Genomic DNA, 20,354 nt, shown 5'->3' on the forward strand with positions numbered 1-20,354 from the left:
ATGAGGTCTACTAGATTCGACCATCTACAATTAGGCCTAGGCCTACACCACATCTTGATCTAGACTAGAGACAAGACTAGACTAACTGTTACTACAATGTATTTAGTGTTAGAAATTACAACAGACAAGTAGACTGTGAGTGTAAGCACAAAAACTATAGATCAAGGTCTTCTCTAGTTATTCTACTAGACTCTAGATTTGCTGATGGGTCCTATTTCTGGGCCTAGTGGGAGTTTCCACTCTAATCTAGTACAATCAAATTCAGTGCTACTTTGCTATTCCTATTTTTTTTTTAAGGTCTACACTCTAGATAGCCTAGCATTATTTAAGGAACTCTTGTTTGTCTAGACCAATTGATCTTGTATTCTGTATGAACTTGGTTAAGAGTTGAATATTATCTGTTTTGAAAATGTTGCACATTCGGGATTTATTTAATTGCTTCAAAGTAACACAGTTAATTGCAACACAGTTGCCAGAAGACGGTGCGGCATATACTCATGCATGGCAGGGCAGTACAGTCAGTCATTAGTTTGACCCAAAGGTATGACATTCTGAAGTTATTTGATGACATCTGAGGCCTCACTAACTCCTTTCAGCTCTACCTCTATTCTGGACAAGACATAGTATATTTAAGTCTTTGACTTTTCTTGTCCTTAAGTTCTGTTAAGGATGAAGCTTGATACAAGTTATAAATGCATGAAATACACATTGTACATCCCTATTTTCAAATGAAACACATCCATAGTTTTCTTCTCTGCAATTGACATTGACAGGGTGAATTACATGTATAGGATGATGATGTTAATACTGCAGAAGATATTCTTTAATGAACTACATGCCTGCAAATGCCAAAGTGGGATAAGTTCTAGAGGTACAGATCATTTTGCTACTTTCGTATTTCATGGTAGTCTACATGTTATAGAAGTTATTGAATTTATAAAAACCTTGTTTAGCACCCTTTGTTTTCATCAATTATATTCTTGATGACCATGATCAGTATGATTGAACTCTTGTCTATATTATTATTATCATGCTCTGTTACAAATTGAAAGCACAAAAAGAATTAAAACTATCAAAAAGAAGTTTAAAGTATGAATCATTAAATTCAACCGTTTTTTTGGTACCGCTCTGATATCATTAGCGTTTATGTGAGTGCAATGTGTAGGTGCACATTGAAAAATTGTTTTATGTAGTCCAGAAAGCAATGTGATAGGGATTGAAATCAATAGAAATTGATATTGAGACATGCAACAGATTCAGTTTTCAAATAAAGATGTACGCACTATTTTGAACTATTGTGTAACTTCTGGAAATAATATTTCCATTCTATCTCTCTCTCTTTTGTCTCTGTCTCCCTCATGTGATACAGGCAAAATGCAGCACTACAGGCAGGTGCAGAGAAACAGAGAGCTGCTTGACAGACCACAGAGGGGCCTTGTGGATCGCAGGAATCCACTTGAGCTGTATGATGATGAGGCATTCAGAGTTCGGTCCCGCTTCTCCAAGGAGAGTACCATGTACCTCATCGACATGTTGGGTGAAGATCTGGCGAGGAATACGGGGAGAAGCAATCCACTCCCTGTATTCCTCCAGGTGACAACAGCCCTACGGTTTTATGCTGTTGGTGAGTGTAATAGTGTCTTTTATTCTCAGAACCAAAATGGCATGCATGGAAATGTAATATGAATCAATTTCATTTCAGATAAAGCTGATAACACTTTCTTTCTTGCTCCAAGCTATGTTTGTTTGTTTGGTTTGAATAATGGTTTTATTTCTGCATTTTTCACCATTTCGATTCAAAGTAACATCATGAAATTTTTTTTTAACATTTTCAATACAAAATGACATCAATTTTTCTTTTCAACATTGCGAATGAAGGAAAATACATTATAAACCTAACATACAGGTCAACTATCAGCGATGATGATAAATGACGCCATATGATAAGGAATGTTTATACGGTGAAAATGCATCAGACCACATCGTCGGGTGCCCGTGCATAGGCCGCTAACGCAATACAAATTGTATTGCGTTAGCGGCCAATGCACGGGCACCCGACGACATATCGTAAGCGTGTGCTTGAAATAATAGTGGCCTGAGGAACTGGTATTGGAAAGAAGAATTGAAAAAGAGGAGTGGTAAGTCTGATATTGTGCAAGGTGCATCATGCTAAGTGCGGAAGTACATGGACCTCAAAATAATGGACAGCTGAGAATAAAAAGGATACAGGAATAGGTGCATTAAAAAGCATAATGCAAATGAGATACTTGGAACAAGTTCTGATGTCAGAGACAGTATTAATTCAATTGGTACATCTAGACAATAAATATTTTTAGATGGTTGCTTTGAAGGAATAAAGTGCTGTTTGAGATTTAAGTGGGACAGGTAATTAGTTCAATACGTAAGGACAATGATGTTTGATTGATTTATGCGCTAACAAAGATCTAGGATTATTGAGAAGAAAGTAAGACAAGTGGCGTGTCAGGTAAGAATGGATATCAGTATTGTAGGCACAGAATGATTCAAATGAAGATGGAAGTAGGTGTGTGACATACTTTAAAAACCTAAAAATGGCTGTTTGGAAGATATGGATATCCTCAACTTTTAGTGCTTTCTTGTCTTTGAAGATGGGAGTAGTATGATCAAAATAGTTTGATTGGGAGCATATCATAATTACCGGTACTTTCTTTTGTTAAAAAAATACCTTTTGTAAAAAAGAAGAAGAATGTTTTGATTTGGTTTCACAGTGGGTCCCCCGAACAGTGTTGCAATAATTCATATGCGGAAGAATAAAATCATTACATAACACAAAAAGAGACTTTACAGATAACATATCTTTTAATCTACAGTATGCCTCGAAGGCATTTTGATTATTATGCTCAGCAGAGTAAAAAGAATAAGGTAACACAACCAGCTACCACAAAAAAAAAGAACTACATGTAACAAAGTAGATATCATTGATCCCGTTGATGTCTGTGAACCGAGACATCAGTACTTGCCTTATGATATGCTAATGAACTTGTTCTTTTCGTTCCCCATAGGATCTTTTCAGCGAATGCATGGTGATGAGGCACACATCTCGCAGTCATCTGTATGCAGAGTCGTGAAGGATGTGTCAGAAGCCGTGGCAAGAAGGAAGGACAATTCATGAAATTTCCTACAACCAGAGAAGAGGTGGCATCAACTCATCAGGAAATCTACCAGTACTGCAGGTTTCCTGGAGTCGTGGGTGCATTAGGTGGGACTCATGTGTACATCAGGAGCCCAGGTGGGGATCAAGCACTCTACTTTCTCAACAGGAAAAACCGGTATTCTGTGAATGTCCAGGTGAGATACCAGCTTCCACATTCTAATCTGCATTTTTGATTCCTCCATTCGAGGGTGCTGCAAGCTTTATTATTATATCATATTCATGATGTACACTTGAATTTTTAAATTGTTGTCCATTGTAGGCCTTAACCTTGCCTTTAATGCTGACAGCTTGAGAATATCTCTTTGTATTTCCTTTTATTTTCAAATTGATTTCAGGAGTGAGTAGAAATTACAAAAGTCATAAAATTGAAGGGGAATGCATGCTGCACCATCGATTCGTAGGTTATGCTGTAACGGTGTATCATCTATTGTATTTGCTCTATATTACAATTCCTTTCTGACTGATTTTGTGAACAAAATATCTCAAGAATGACTCGACCAATTCACGTGAAATTTTCAGACATCATCTCTCAAGACAATATCTCAGTACAGTAACATTTTCACAATAACTTTAATATCTGTGACGTCATCTAGGCGCCATTTTGTGATTTTCAACGATTGAACATACCCCTAACTTCATAACTAAATGTCATTTCTTTACCATTACTGGTAGACATAAAGTTCAAGTCAGGTCTGATCCTCCTGTACTATGCTAATTACCCAGGTCACCATGACATCGGCGTACGCGCACGTCAAAAATTTAAAAATGCTCAAATCGACATCCAAACTGGTTTTCTTGAAGTTTCAGACAGCGTTTCAAAAGAATTGGCCCGTAAGCAACATGAAAATACACTTTTTTTGACTGATTTGGATTCCTGATACATCCAGTTACATTATCCATTGATTTCATATTAATTTTTACCAATTGATACAACAAAACAATGCACTTGGGTCATAGTTCATGCTGTCAAACCCCCGTTTGAGGCGAGACCCCATCGCCAAACAAAGCTGATGGGGTGCTATACCCCCCTAACGGTTCCTCGTTTGAGAGTTGGGAGTAGATGTACCTGCCCACTGCAAAATAACTTTCTACTCAGGCGTGGCAAACCTGGAGGCCAAGCCAGGGTTTAATGAGTGCAACAGCTGTCATATTACGTAAGAGCATGATAAGGATATCTGCCTGTGGCAGACCATTCAAAGTGCACTCAATTTTCTCTATTCTTTCTAAAATTTTAGATTTTATATCCTATTGAGAAATTCTGTAGTCATCCGTTTTGAATTTCGAGCGAAAAATTTTGACTCATAAATAACGATAATACAGGAATAAGAAGGAGAGCATTGTAGAAGTTTGTCGACACACACACGCACCATGGAGCTACATAGCCCATGCCAAAACCAAAACAATCTCCTCCTCTCGCGGGTGCCCCTGTGGAGCCGGGAAATGTGCAAACGCCGGGAATTGTGCAAACATCTCGCCGGGAAATGTGCAAACGCCGGGAAATGTGCAAACGTCTTGCCAGGAAATGTGCAAACGCCGGGAAATGTGCAAACGTCTCGTCAGGAAATGTGCAAATTTCATCAACGGGAAATGTGCAAACATGACGCCGGGAAATGTGCAAAAGTTCAATTTTGCCGGGAAATGTGCAAAACGTCGCCGGGAAATGTGCAAATCATTTACTTTAGCGATATTGTGTATAAAGATAGATAAACTCCATATCAAAACTGCCCATGAACTTCAACCATTTAGATTTTCTTAATGAAATCCTTGACAGATTTTCAACAAAATTGGCAGGTAGCACGATTATGGCAATGGGATCTCAATTTGTTTATATAGTAGCCATCCCCCCCCCCCAGAAAAAAAAGGGGGGGCCCCTCAAAGTCCCAGAACTACGGTATTATCTAAATTCTTCTTGTATTAGATAACCAAATAAGAATGAGCTAGGATGGTTCTTTAACCCTAAAGGGGCCGGGTTTTTTTGGCTATGCTCAGTGCTCAGACCGGGGGGGATGGATTCCGTGCCCCCCCCATGAGATCTCGGCCATTGGTGGTGCGATCGCGATGAAATTTCGCATGCGTGAGACCCACGTCATAATCTACAAGATTGTGTCATAAGATTTTTTGAAACAATCAATTTCTAATTTTAATCAATTAATTATCCAAATTCAGCTCAAGATGATATTTTAGCCTAATTAAAAGCATTGAGAGTCTAATTTTTGATCTGTAAATCTGTTTTTGCATATTCAACAATTGTACATCACAAAAACTTCCAAAACTCATTTCAATTCTTATGTATTTCATTGTTTTTAGAATTTCTTATGTATTTCCTTGTTTTTAAACTTTTGTTTTTTCTTTGTTTTTTCATTGGAAATTGTCACTGACCACTCTTCTACCATAATTAGCACAAAATTAATAAATGAAAGTGATTAATTGTAAAAATAATCAGGTTTTTTTTAGGGGGAGGAGGAGTTGAAGTTTTAGGTCCCTTAACTCTGGAATCTATAATCTTCTTCTGTTGAACCGAAGAATTAGTAGAGCAGTTAAGCCCTCAAAATCACGTGAATTGTGCAAATTTGACTAAAGCATGAAACTTTCACCAGTGTTAGTACATACCATAAGATTTATTTTAAGATCGGGAGGTAAGTCTGATTTGACCTCTGATGACCTCCAGAGGTTAATGAACTTCAAATATCAAAATATCGATGTTTGTGAATGATATATGTGGTTATGATTCACTAAACATGTATCTATACTTCAGGGAAACCATTTTCTGATTCCACAGATCATTGACAGGTTTTAACCTTTGACCTCTGATGACCTTTGGAGGTCAATGACCTCAAAATATTATATTGATCTGTGATGTCATTGGTTAATGGTAACCATTGTTAAGTTGTACAAAACAAGCATATCTGTCTTACAATGAAATTGTCTTCATATTCTAAAGAGCAGACAGGTTTCTACCTTTGACCTCTGGTGACCTTGAGAGGTCAATGACCTCAGAATATCAGAATATTGAAGTATGACATCATTGGTGAAAGGTCAAACATGGTAAAGATGTACAAAACAAGCATATCTGTGTACAATGACATCGTCTTCATATTCCAAGGCACACAGACAAGTTTCTGCCTTTGACCTCTGATGATCTCGAGAGGTCAATGACCTCAAAGTATCAGAATAGTTTGGCATCATCAATGGTAAACATAATGATGTTCTAGAGAGCACTCGTAGGCCCTGTTTATTAACGAGCCATTACCGTTCACCTATGAAAATCACACAAGGTCAAATACCTCGAATGAAATGTGAGGATGTTAATATTGATATTGCGATAGTTAATAGTTAAAGGGAAGCAGTCCTGAGATTTTCACTGTACTGATAATTAAGAAGAGTAAAAGATATAACCTCTCACCAATTCATACGCGTGGACATCAAAAATTGTCTCCGTACGCGATTTTTAAAAAATAATTCCTGCAAGCGATCGTGTAAGAGCCTGCCAAAAGGTGCAATGTCATTGATGCCCTACTCTCAAGTTGACAGCCGTGCCTCAGAAAACCAATTTAAGTGTTCAAACTGATCATATCTGATTTTTTCATAAAATGTGACAATATGTGGTTTTGTTATTTCAAACAAAATATTTCAAGCTTATTCATATATACAATTAATATAAAAATAAATAGTATACATGTATTTATAAATAACTAGGGATGACGAGCAGAACACCGCTGGAAAGAGTTGTGCATCGATGACGTATGACTCTCCGCCAAGACTTGCTCATTTGCAGAGTCACACTTTTTTAACCGAAATGTACGAGCTTATTTGGTGATTTGAAAGTTTGTTTTTGATGAAAGTAGTTCATCGGAGGTACCCTACCAACAACAACATATTTTATTAAATTTCGTGAGGACTGCGTCCCTTTAATAATTGTTTATAATGTAGGGCTTACAAACATGCATTTCTGTTACCAAAAAAGTGGCTACTCATTCCGCAGAACTTTTCAGGTAATTATCTAAGTCGGGTATGTGCACAGAGCAAGGGGTGTCGATCTGTTTTCACGTGGGGGGGGGGGGGGGGAACTTGGAAAATATGTAAAAGCATGAGTTCATGGTGCAAAGGAATGAAGCGGAGGGGGAGGGGGAGGATGTGGGTGGGGGATTGGATTTTTGCAGGTTTAGACCTGAAATCAGTGATTCAGTGTAGCTCTTGTTTAATGTGTGCGTCATCACTTAAGTTGATAGGGTGTGGGCGCATCTCACCTACCCTCCTCCCAAAGACGAAGTTTTTTTTTCTTTTTTTAAGAATCTGATGCATACGTTTTGGGGAATATTTGGAAAATTATGGATCACCAAGGTGTACCACGTCTATATGGATGGGAACCCAGCAAGCGCAGCGTTGGCAAGGGTAGGGTATTCCACTCCCATTCGAGAGAGCTCTTGTATTTTGAGAAATGAGATTCAACGACCTGGCACACAGGCAACTTTTGAAGGAATACCTCGAAATGTGTATCAAAAAGGTGTAGTAAGTCATCCATCTATGGAGGGAGACCAATCGACAGAAGGATGTGGGTGGAGGTATCCCCCTCCCACAGTATGGAGCTTTTGCATTCTTTTGTTTGCAATTCAATGATCTCGTGCCACTCTTGGTTGAACTACCATTTTGAAAAAAAAAGTCCATACCCAAATGTGTAGCCATAATCAATGCATGGAGGAGAGGTTGATACAGCGAGAGGAGGGTATGAAAGGGGCTGTCCCCCAATCCTTCCCATGCGAGGGAGCCTTTGCAGTAAGAATAGAAATGTAAAAAAAAAAATCTAGTATACACATTTATGATGGAATATTTGGGAAATTATCAGTAAAAGGAGTGTACCAAATCTAAGGGTAGAAACCGAGGAGGGATTGTTAATTGAAAGATACACTACCCCCTCCAACAAGAGGGATTTTCTTTAATATGTCGGAACTGAAATTAAAGATCTAGTACATACTTTGTGATGATATAGAACAAAAATGGGACAAAAGCACTGAGCGTATATGGAAGGGGACATAACGAAAGATAGTGTGGGGGAGGGGGTATGCAAAGGAGATTCTGCCTTTTAATCTGGTGCATACTATAGCTGAAATATTCAGTGACAATTCATTTTCTGTCAAAAAAGTGAAGAAAAAAAATCTCCATCTCAGGAAATACTTGGAGGCAAAGTTTTATGTCCCCACCATTCCCCCTCCCATATTTTCTCGGGAGGCGGGGCAAATGCCTCTTGCCCTCCAAAATGAACAATCGTGCATATATAGGAAAGCCTTTTCATCTTTGGAATTCAAATAAAAATATCTCTTAAAAACATTTTTCATAGAATAAGGGAAATTATCATTCCCCAAAGTATGTTATATCTGTGGAAGGAACCAAGCAGGGTGAAGGAGTCTATCGAAAGGAGATATCCCCTCTCACAGAAGGGAGATTTTGCATTTCAGAATTAAATTTTAACAATCCGATGCACACTTAAAGTGAAAAACTTGGGCAGTTTTCTGTCTAAAAAGCAAAAAACAAAAAACAACAAAAACTAACAACAACAAAACATAGTCCACATCTCAGAATTTAATGGGGTGGGGGTCAACTATCCCTGCCACCACCCCACCCCTCCTCCAAACTGATGCCCCGGTATGTGCATGTGTTTTATTCCACTTGTTGAAAAGAAGAGAGAGTTTTAAGAAACAATATTGTTCAGTGGTCGCTATCCCAGTCAAGTAAATTGTTTATTAATAAGGTGATTTCCTTCACCTGTATACCTTAAGATGATGTAGGCCTGGTATTTGCCTTGCACGTTATTACATCTGTTTCTTTTTTAGTATTCTCGTTTATATTTTGATGTGAAAGTTGTTTACTTTGCCACGATTTTATTTGTACATAGAAAAAATAATCAAAGACTGAAAATGAAACTGAAACAATATTTAATGATTGACATGATGCACATATTGTGTATTTCTATAGCAATAAAAGTGAGCAATTCAAAAGGCATGTACTCATTTCACATGAACATTAGCGATGATCCTCTGACCTCTGGAGGATATTGAAAGATATGCATCAAAATGTAAGAATATTGATGTCTGGTCTCATTGGTTTGTAATGGTCAGCTGCTTATGAAATAATAATTATATTAAAAAAATGCATTTTGTGTGTGTGTGTGTGTGTGTGTGTCCAAAATTGTATGCAGAGTATTCCACACACAGTTCAATTTTGATTTCCATCTAGGACAATGAGCGGTTACTTTTTTCTCAACTACACTGTAATATCAAAATCTATTGAAAAAACACGGTGGCGGCTGGGTCTAACACATTATCATTCCTTTTCGTTGGAGATCCATGCGGGATGGTCAAAACAAACATAAAAAACAGATATCTCAGACCTAATTGTTATAACAAAGCATCATATCCTCATATACCCAACCCAACCCTCTATGCCCAGACAATGTAAACCACCCCATGGACTTACTTGGAGCTTTAGAATATCCTTTGTCAACAGAGAGAGACATCCAAACCTTTGCAGTGCCGACTAAGATCTGCCATGGAACTGATTGGTATTGGCTCTGCATCATTGACAGCAGATCTCGTTTCCTATTCTCCTTCTCCTTCTTCTTCTTCTTCTTCTTCTTCTTCTTCATTATACTGTGTAATCTTGTAATATTCTGCCATGGAGCCTTTTCTTAATTGGTTAAAGAAGGTATCCAAAGAGCTATATGAAGCAAAAAACAACAAACAAATGCAAAAACAAAAAGAGAGACATATGTATCTTTAATAGCAGAGCTGTATATTGAGTATCTCTCTCCTGAAGTGTTTCAAAGAGATACAAGAGACAGTGGCCGAGAGTAGCCGCCACCTTTTTTTGGGAGTAGGCCTACTTTGTGTTCTTGCAAATGATGCCTGACATTTTTGGTCATTTGCCCTTTTTGAAGAATGCAGCAATAGAGCCACAACTTCCTGCGGAGTGGATATTGTGGGGTTCTTGATGCAGAACATCATCGCTGAATTTGCCTGTGCTGTACTTTCTTACAGGGATTGCCATTGTAGTTTTGTTTTCTTTTGCTTTGTTTTGTTTTTCAAGTGTGGCTGTAACACTGCTTGTTTTGCATATGATGGTCATTGCAGCTAAAGAGTGCATATCTTCTCTGGATCATTCCAAACTTCATGATGTTTCACCTGGGTGAATGGATCCCAGATGATGCATGCATATTCCAGGACAGTCCTGAGCGGCATGGAGTAGCAAAACACCTGAACTTTATGATACTCGTATCTTCGTCTGGAGAGAGTCTTTGGTTGTTATAACCTTTTTAAGCTACTGTGGCGATTTGATTCCAGCTGAGCCTCCTATTGGAACTCCCAAATATTTTGCACAATCCGCTTTCTCCATGGTTTGCCATGAATGCTTATCTATTCACTGGGTAGGCCTCGGATGGCAATAGCTAGTTGCAATACACAGGATTGCTTCATGTGGAATGCATGTTGGGCCTCACAGTATGTTGAAGTTTTCAAGATGGTCCATGATGTCGCAGCTGTGGACTGTATACTCCAGGACCATGAGTCATTCATCGCAGTCATACTGTAACAACCCACCAGCTTTACACTGGCCAATACAGGCCCACCAGCTGGAAACTATGCAAATATTGCCCATGAGCTTGACACTTAGGCAAACCAGTCCCATAATGAGTCTGACAAATGGGGGAAAAGATCTATGAGACTTACACTGAATAGATTAAACACTCTGTATATCAGTCTCGTGGGCCTTGTTTTCCTCGAGTGTCGAGATAATGGCCATATTTGCCTATATTTGCTAGTCTACATAACTAACCCAAACATAACAGTTATATTTGAGGTCACTGCCATCACTCAAGAAACTTCAGCTTTATTTCTGAAGTAATTGACCTCTCACATTTCAGAGACCTGTTACTATAAACCAATGCTCTGTGGAATATGCATACATACTTTGATCAAAACGTCAATGCGTGATTTGTACGTGATTAAGCATTTACGATTACACCAATGAAGCCAAACATCAATACAGGTAAGCCTACACATGTGACTTCAGTGACCTCTCATTGTCCTTATAGAGGTCAAAGTTGGATATAATGCACAGGCTAATGACCAATGTTCCATGGAATGACAAGATTCTTCTATAATAGCATAAATGATTGTACATCGGGTATTACAAAGTTGACCATTGACTATACATAGAATATCAATATTCTGATATTTTGAGGTCATTGACCTGTCACCTTCCTCAGAGGTCAAAGGTAGAGACACGTGAGTAATTTTTCTTGCTCTGTGGAATAGGAAAACAATTCAATTGTAATACAAATGAATAAAACATCTAAATCATGTTTGTCATCAACCAATTGCACCAAATATCAATGTTCTGACATTTTGAGGTCATTGGCCTCATCATAGGTCATCTGAGGTCATCAGAGGTCAAAGGTAGAAATCTGACTCGAAAGGCTCAGTGGAACATTGAGGCAATTCCTCTTACAAAAATTAGTTTTTAGTACATAATTATCGTGTTTCAGTTATGAGTGACGCATTAAATATCATTTTTCTGACATTTTGAGGTCATTGACCTCTGGAGGTCATCAGAGGTCAAAGATAGAAACCTGTCAGGGCTCTGTGGAATATAAAGACAATTTCACTGTGACAAAAATTAAGTTTTAGTACATCATTACTGTGTTTTATTATTAACCAATGATGCAAAATATCAATTTTCTGACATTTTGAGGTCATTGACCTCTGGAGGTCATCAGAGGTCAAAGGTAGAAACCTGTCAGGGCTCTGTGGAACATAAAGACAATTTCACTGTGACAAAAATTAAGTTTTAGTACATCATTACTGTGTTTATCATTAACCAATGACGCAAAATATCAATATTCTTAGATTTTGAGGTCATTGACCTCTAGAGGTCATCAGAGGTCAATTCAGACTTACCTCCCGATCTTAAAATTAATCTTATAGCATGTACTAACAATGGTGAAAGTTTCATGCTTTAGTCAAATTTTGCACAATTCTTCGGCTTATCTGCTCTACTAATATGGAACTACGTTATATGAAGACACTACAGTTACTAAAATTTCAGGTTTGATTATGATGGGTCTAGGAGTGCGCTGATAAGGGGTGTGAGGGGGATTTTCCACATTTTCAGCATAGTCTTGTAAAATATATGACGGATTTTTACCAAACTTGGCAGATATTATATTTATGGTGATTCGATCTTAATTTTTTTAATTGAATCCCCTTCCCCCCCCCCAACCCCCCCCCCCCCCCCCCCCGCCGACGAGGAGGGGGTTGAACCCTCAGAGTCCCTACCTATTCTCTTGATTTTTTTTTTACTTCTGTCGAACCGAAAAAGTTAGTGCTGTAAAGACATTAATGACCAAAATCTCATGTTTGATTATGGCGGGTCTAGGCGTGCTCTGATCGGGGGTAGGTGAGGGGGAGGGGGTGCTGTTCGTTATTCCGAAGGTTCGCTGTTCCGAAGGTACGTTATTCCAAAGGGTCGTTAATCCGAAATACGCAAAGTCCCTATACCTAGAGGTTCGTTAATCCGAAAATGAAAAAGGGTTCGTTAATCCGAAAATTTGTGGCGTTATTCCGAAGGTTCGTTATTCCGAAGACTGGTTAATCCGTAAATGATATTCGGAACAATGAATCTTCGGAATAACGAATCTTAGGAATAAAGAGCCTTCGAAATAACGAACCTTCGGAATAACGAGCTGTAACCAGGGAGAGGAGGGGGATTTTCAAAATTTTCTCCATCTTCTTGAAAAATCTATGACGAATTTTCACCAAACTTGGCCATAGCATCTTTATGGTGATAGTACTGTAAATACAGTTAATGCATGATGTAGGCTCAAGTTTACAATGACAGATGCTCATAAAGGTGAGTGGGTAGGAAGGAGGCTTAATTTTCACATTTTTTGTCTTTTTCCTGAAAACTCAAGATGCATCTCTCGGATAATAAAATTATATATAAGCTTTAAAAAAAAACAACCTTCTATACAAAAATGATGGAGCTAATAGAGTGCTGGTGCCTGATATGGTAAGTTAATTCATGAATATGTGCGGCGGAGGCGGATTTGTCACATATTCAGCTTCTTCTTGAAACCCTTATATAATAGATATTTGCCAAGCTTGAAACGTAGCGTAGCGTATTTATCTGGTGATATGACCTCAATTTGTCTAAATGAGCACTGCCCCGACCCCTAAAGTGGGTAGAGATGGAGCCCCCTCCCCCCCCCCCACCTCATCTCCGCCCCTTGAACTTGAAAGGGACCAACACGAGGGGGTGGGGTCGTTCGGGTGGAATTCAGAATTTTATTGAAAACCCTGCACATATGAAAAAAACGGAATACATACTTTTTAAAGAAATTTTCTATACAATCAAGAGTAATAAAACACAATCTTATCACATTTTTAGAAGGTAGATCTATACTTTGATGAAATTTCACTTCTGCTTACTAAATGACGTGGGGGCTACCCTGGTCTTATCCCTAGCTTAGGGGAAGGGGAACAACTTGGACTTGTTGCCCCTTCAAACAAAGTGGATTCTATTACCCTAGAGATGCTACCTCCCACGTTCGGTGGAAATCCGTCAAAGATTTCTCAAGAGGGATGCAGAATATGTGAAAATCCCCCTCCTCCCCCTCAACCCCCCCCCCCCCTCCCGATAAAGACACCCCTCGATCCGCCACAATCAAACGTGAAATAAAATTTCAGCCATTAATGTCTTCATAGCACTAACTAACCTCTCTTTTCTGGTTTGACAGAAGAAGATAAACATTGAGTTTAGGGACCCCCCCCCCCTCTTAAGCAGTGTGTGTGTGTGTGTATGGGAGGGGGCTCATTTTAACAAACTAAGTGCATATCACCGTAAAGAGGCAATCTGCCAATTTTGGTGAAAATGTGTCGTAGATTTTTCAAGAAGATGCTGACAATGTGGAAAATTCCTCTCTTTTGCCCTCACCCCCTCGATCTGGAGACCTCTTGATCCGCCATAATCAAACACAGAATTTCATTCATTAATCACGTTAATGTCTTCGTAGCACTAACTTAGCTCTTTCTTTTTCGGTTCGACAGATGAAGAAAGAAAAATCAAGCGTTTATACATGGTATAGGGACTTTGAGGCTTCAACCCCTCCCCCCCCCCCCCATCCTTAGGACTGGTGTGTGTGTGGGGGGGGGGGGGGCTCATTTTGACAAATTACGATCATATCACCATTAAGATGTTATCTGCCAAATCTGGTGAAAAATCGTAGGGTTTGCAAGAAAAATGCTGAAAATGTAATAAAAAACTAGAAATGTCGCTATGGCGACTGATGCCCTCCGCCATAATGCATGATTCTCCCAATAGGTGTATAGTACAATGTCTTCACAATGTGTGATGACAGTTTCACATAACTGGCAAAATATTGAAATGACAGGTTTGTCAGAAATATCTTGAATGTTCACTTTCCTTGAACTGGGTTTGCTATAATTGTCTAAGAGTGCAGGTACACATATTTAGGGAATTGAGAATTTTTACTTGACTTCTGACGGACCCTTTTATAAGTTTATGAATTGAGTAATCTCCAAGGTATGAAAAAAATGTAATTACAGTACAAAATAGGTTTTTTTTTTTGGGGGGGGGGGCATTGAAACCTGGCCCTTGACCCTTAACCTTTGACCTTTGACCTTCTGGCTGGAAATTTCCCGGATAATCTAAATTAGGTAATGCACGTATATGTTAAGTTTTAAAACTAATAATGCAAGCATTGCATATACTAGTATATGAGGGGAAATAGTAAAATTTTGAGGAGTTGACCTTGACCTTTGACCCCCCTGACTATTGACCCACGACCCCTAAATTCCCTAGATAATCCCTGCCAGTCAGTACATGTGTATGCACCAAGTTCCATGAAGATACATTGAACCATTTGCGAGAGAAGTGATATTGCAACATTTTGCACCTATCTTTGACCTTTTGACCTTTTACCTTATGACATGAAACTCTCTTTGGAGAATCTTTATGCAGTAGTACATGTCTACACTAAGTTTCAAGAAAATACCTTTGGGCATTGCATAGATATGGGGGAAATAGCAACATTTTTAGCATTTGACCTTGACCTTTTGACCTTTTGACCCGTGTATGAGAGAGTCACAGCTCATGCACGTAAAAGATCCCGCTTCATTCATTCATCGCAAAGAGCAGGGTGTCTAAACCCGGTGAAGTGGTCCCACCCCCACATCCAACTGGACCCCCATGGAAGACCAGCTTAGTGTAGCTGAATATGGGCTATCCAGCCATCTTCACAGATGGAAAATGAACAACAACAACAACAACCTTTGACCTCTTGCCAATGTCACTAAATCTACTCAACTAATTGTCCCATCATACATCATCCTTGGACCAAGTTTGGTGAAAAGCTACTTCATCCAGTTTTGAGTTATCACGTAAACAGATAAATTTTTCGGATTTGACCTTGATCTTTGACCTTTGGCATCTGTCCGATTTCATTAGAAAACTTATCAAGTAATTGCCCCATCATACATCATCCTCCGAAAGTTTGGTGAAATTTGCTCGATCCAGTCTTGAGTTATCGCTTAACACGGATACAATTTCATGCTTTGACCCTTGACCTTTGACTTCTGACCTTAAGCCGATTTCACCTAAAATCTTATCAGATAATTGCCCTATCATATTTATACTTGGACCAAGTTTCGGGTAAAATTCCAGTCAATATTACTCAAGTTATCGCGTAAACGAAAGCGGACGGACGTACGTACGGACGGACGGACAACCCGAAAACATAATGCCTCGGCACCACTTCGTGGCGGAGGCATAAAAAAGACAGATGGTCGCTAAGACAGGTGGTAAGATGGTAATGGTTCGTGCGCAGCTTTGATTGAGAGTTTCTCTTCCATCTCTACATAATATAGGTGAAATGAATGGTTTGCACATTTCCCGGCGACGTTTTGCACATTTCCCGGCAAAATTGAACATTTGCACATTTCCCGGCGTCACGTTTGCACATTTCCCGTTGATGAAATTTGGAGATTTGCACATTTCCCGGCAAGACGTTTGCACATTTCCCGGCTTTTGCACATTTCCCGGCATTTCCCGGCGTTTGCCACATTTCCCGGCGTTTGCACATTTCCCGGCCTCCACAGCCCCCCCCCCCCCCCAACCCCACTGTGGCGGTGACTGATGCTTAGATTAGGCCAGGGTCAAGAAACAGGTGTTTTATATCTTTGGTTTTTTAAGTCCTTGATTGCCAATATATACACTGGTATTGTCTACAGGGGTGTAGCTTCTTCAAACGAGAGATTTGCCTCATGTAAAATTCTTCGTGCCCGTCCATGTGCAAATATAGTGAAAAAAACATGTCTTTTTTATTTTGCCATAGCTCTTGAAAATGTCCAGAAACCCTACTTTTTATGATATGTTACAAAAGCATATAATTGTAAAACATTTCAAGTATCAATATTTCGAGAAAAAAAAAAACTCTGTGCCATCATCATACTGTCATATGAAATCAAGTAGTGGAAATAAGTTTTTTGAGATACTGTTTCTGACATTTATTTGCTGGTATCTCGGTAGCTTTAGCTCAATATTATCTCAAATTTGGATATGTTGTACTTTGAACGTTTGTCTTCGAAGTCCATGTCATTGTTTTTCAATTTGATAACATCATTGTACTGGAAAGTGTGATTAAAGGCAAAGACTCAAAATCAGCCAAGGTTACGTGTTATGTCTGTGGGAGGTGATTTTTTTATTTAACAACCATGCATTGACTTGATACGTTTTAGCACCTTTACCTCAACTGATTTTGCTCAATTTTCTCTGAAACCTACAAGTGTAAGTATGTTGTTGCTTAGATAGTAAGCTGTAGGAATCATGCATTTTATCTTTTCAAATCTCCTCATCAGAATGACAATTTTGCAGCTTAAAACTGAAAATGAGAATAGAATGTGGATGAAATGATTCCAGATTTATCTTTCACATAAGCTTACATTCAACATACTTTTCTCGTCTCTTTTGTGATTTCCAGTGATCAATCATAACTTCATAACTGAATGCCATTTCTTTACCATTGTTTTTAGTCATAAAGTTCAAGTCACGTCTGATCGTCCTGTACTATGCCAATTACCCAGGTCACCATTTGATACACGCTTGAAATTTCCTCTTGGTTGCATAACAGAAACAATGTGAATTACAGTGTATGTAGGACTGTATAAAGAACTGGACTTCAAGTCGCTATTTTACGTCATTTTCACACGTGACCAATATCTGACGACCCCTAGTGTATCACCAACTTGTCTTCACTGAAGAGTTTCATATCTCGTTTACTTCTTCCTTCTTTTGTTTTAACTCAAAAAGGAGTACGTGTTTGGTGTGTGCCCCTGCTTCCCCCCCCCCCCAAAAAAAAAAAAAAAAAGCTTATAACCATTCTTTTAACTTTCATTCACAGGTTGTCTGCAACTGTGCTGGAAAAATTACAAGTATCATCGCAAGGTGGCCTGGCAAGTACACACGATTCTAGGATTTTCTCTTAAAGTATGTTGAAGCAACAGCTCGAGGCCAGGGCAGATGGATCGCACCTGGCTGCTTGGAGATAGTGGGTACAGTATGTCTTAAATATAAATAGTCATGTATTGGCTGAAATATTATTCATCTTAGTCAAAACACATATATTTTGATTTAAATTATATATATATATATATATATATATATATATATATATATATGTATATATATATATATATATGTGTATACTATATATATATATATATATATATATATATATATACATACATATATGTATTTGATTGACATGATATATGTTTACGATATACTTACATATACTTACAAGACAAAATAATCGCACATTATATTTTTTGGAAAAGCAAAGTGGGGCAAAAAGTTTTAACACTGCGTTCTTTCATTAGCATATAGTATTGTAGTAGTCATCTTTACAGAGGGGACCAAGGACATCTGATGAAAGGACAAGTTCACCTTCATAGATATGTGGGTTGAGTGAATGCAGCAATCTTAGTAGAACACATTAGTGAGAGTTTGAGCAAAATCCGACAATCCATTCAAAAGTTATTAATTTTTGAAGTTTTTGGCTCAGTCTTGGCTGGATGAGAAGTCTACTAATAGCTTGTGATGTCACATGAGTACAACAGTTTAAAGAAAGTATAAAGAAAATTCACCTTATTTTCACTTTTCTTGCATAACAAAAGAGCACTCGACTTCTCTCTTTCAGAAGGGCAAGGGGGAATAGTATTATCCTTAACATACATCATTAACCAGTCCAAGAAATCTGCACCTTATTCAAAAAGTAGTATTTAGTGAAATTCTCTTTTTATTTTCATTATATCGTTGTACGCATGTGACATCACACACTGTAGTAGTCTTCTCATTCAGGCAGCAATTGTGCAGATACTTAAAAAAATGCATAACTTTTGAATGTATTGTCGGATTTTCCTCAAACTTTCACTAATGTGTTCTACTAATATTGTTGCATTCACTCAATCCACATGTACATGAAGGTGAACTTGTCCGTTAAGTAAAATTATATAGTTTTTCAGCTTTATCATGTTTGTTGAAAACAGAGCAAATCATTGTTATAGCCTGTTTGCCTTCTATTTTTTTTTTAAGGTGGTGGGGGGAATTAAAGATTTGTAGAAGAAGATGTAGTATGAAACTACATTTAATTAGTTTCAGTGTTGACATGCTAGTGAAGGATGAGAGGATTAAAGCCATTAAAGAAAAATATGAAATGGATATGAATATATTTACGTAAATGAAGTAATTTTTTCTTTTCATTTTCTTTTATTGTTTTACACAGGTATCCATGCCTTCCCTTCTCCTCATGACCCCATTTCAACATCCCAATGGGGCGACCACAGGTGCGCTTCAATGCGTGTCACAAGAGGGGAAGGTGTGTGATTGAGCGCACCTTTGGCCGTTGGAAGAGGAGGTTTCCAATGCCTCAACGATCTGAGAGTGAAGGTGGACACTGCATTCACCATCATTGTGGCCTGCTCAGTGCTGTGGAATATCTCCCTTGAGCGGATGGGAACCAGATATTCGCGGTCCTGAGCCAGTTGAAGAACTGCCACATGTCCGCCTTCCTCCAGGCCTCCACGATGCTGTCGCTGGTAGGCTGTCGGAGAGATCAGATCGTTGATGAGCATTTCGCCCCATTAACTCCAGCAGCCACTACAATCTGTCTGTTCCTGCCTTTGCTGTTGCTGCAGCATCTTCAGAGGATACCCTGGAGTTGTGACTTGCTTGACGACACTTGTGATTTCTTCCTGCAATGCAACCTGTTCATCATTTCATCCTGCTTGTCCCTGTTGAGAAGTTTTGGACTGTCTGCATCTACCAGCTCCTGATGTAGACGATTTCCTGTCAGATGCATCCAAGACTCCATGTCACTTGCTTTATAGGTATCACTTCAATCTGCTGATTTGGAATCATTTCTTTTCTTCTTGATGTAAATTTCATCAATTATTTCATCCTTCTTGCTGTGCTTTTGGCATGTCCCAAATGTCTCAAGTATCAGAGGACTGTGAAGTTTGTGCCTCATCACCGTGCGTTTGTCATCCGCTCTTCACCGTTCACCCAACATGTTGAAGCAAGGAACTCTGAATGTGTCATCATCATACAGTACTCTTTGGATATCGGGTCCCTCGTCTGCTTAGCAACTCTCTGTTTCTCTAATCCTTTTGTTCACAAAAGGATGTTATAACAGGTTCAGCTGACCTATTGATATAATTTTTCATGTATATCTTGCACATTGACTTGCTGAAAGCATTGCTGAAAGCAAATACAAACAAAATGTGATTTATTGCAACGAATGATTATCAGACATGCATGTGTAAGTACTTGATATGCAACTTTCATTTTTCTGTGAAAGCATTTATTTCCTTTCTTCGATATGGCAAGAATTACTGCTCCTGCAACGTATAACGTTTGAAACATTTACAAAGAAATAATGTTATACAAGGTACACGAGTCAGTGGAATATTCAAAAACTTAAAGATGACAGTCTTCTGTCTGAGATAAGTTGTGCAATATTCTTCCAATGAGGAATTTCAATGAAAATGCCCATGCATTTGATAGTCACATAAGTGAACAATACATTCAACAATAA

General features: G+C 38.6%; 1 protein-coding gene and 1 pseudogene across 3 annotated transcripts in view; both read left to right on the plus strand.

Moving 5' to 3' along the window:
* Window positions 1-20,354, plus strand: part of LOC139725047 (uncharacterized) — a 508,769-nt gene that overhangs the window by 271,115 nt on the left and 217,300 nt on the right. The window lies entirely within an intron of this gene.
* On the plus strand, window positions 42-19,593 carry LOC139725040 (putative nuclease HARBI1; annotated as a pseudogene).

The sequence above is a fragment of the Diadema antillarum genome, unplaced genomic scaffold (assembly GCF_040938485.1).
Source record: "Diadema antillarum isolate AM-2024a unplaced genomic scaffold, OU_Dant_1.0 seq00000013_RagTag, whole genome shotgun sequence".
NCBI classification, from domain to species: domain Eukaryota; kingdom Metazoa; phylum Echinodermata; class Echinoidea; order Diadematoida; family Diadematidae; genus Diadema; species Diadema antillarum.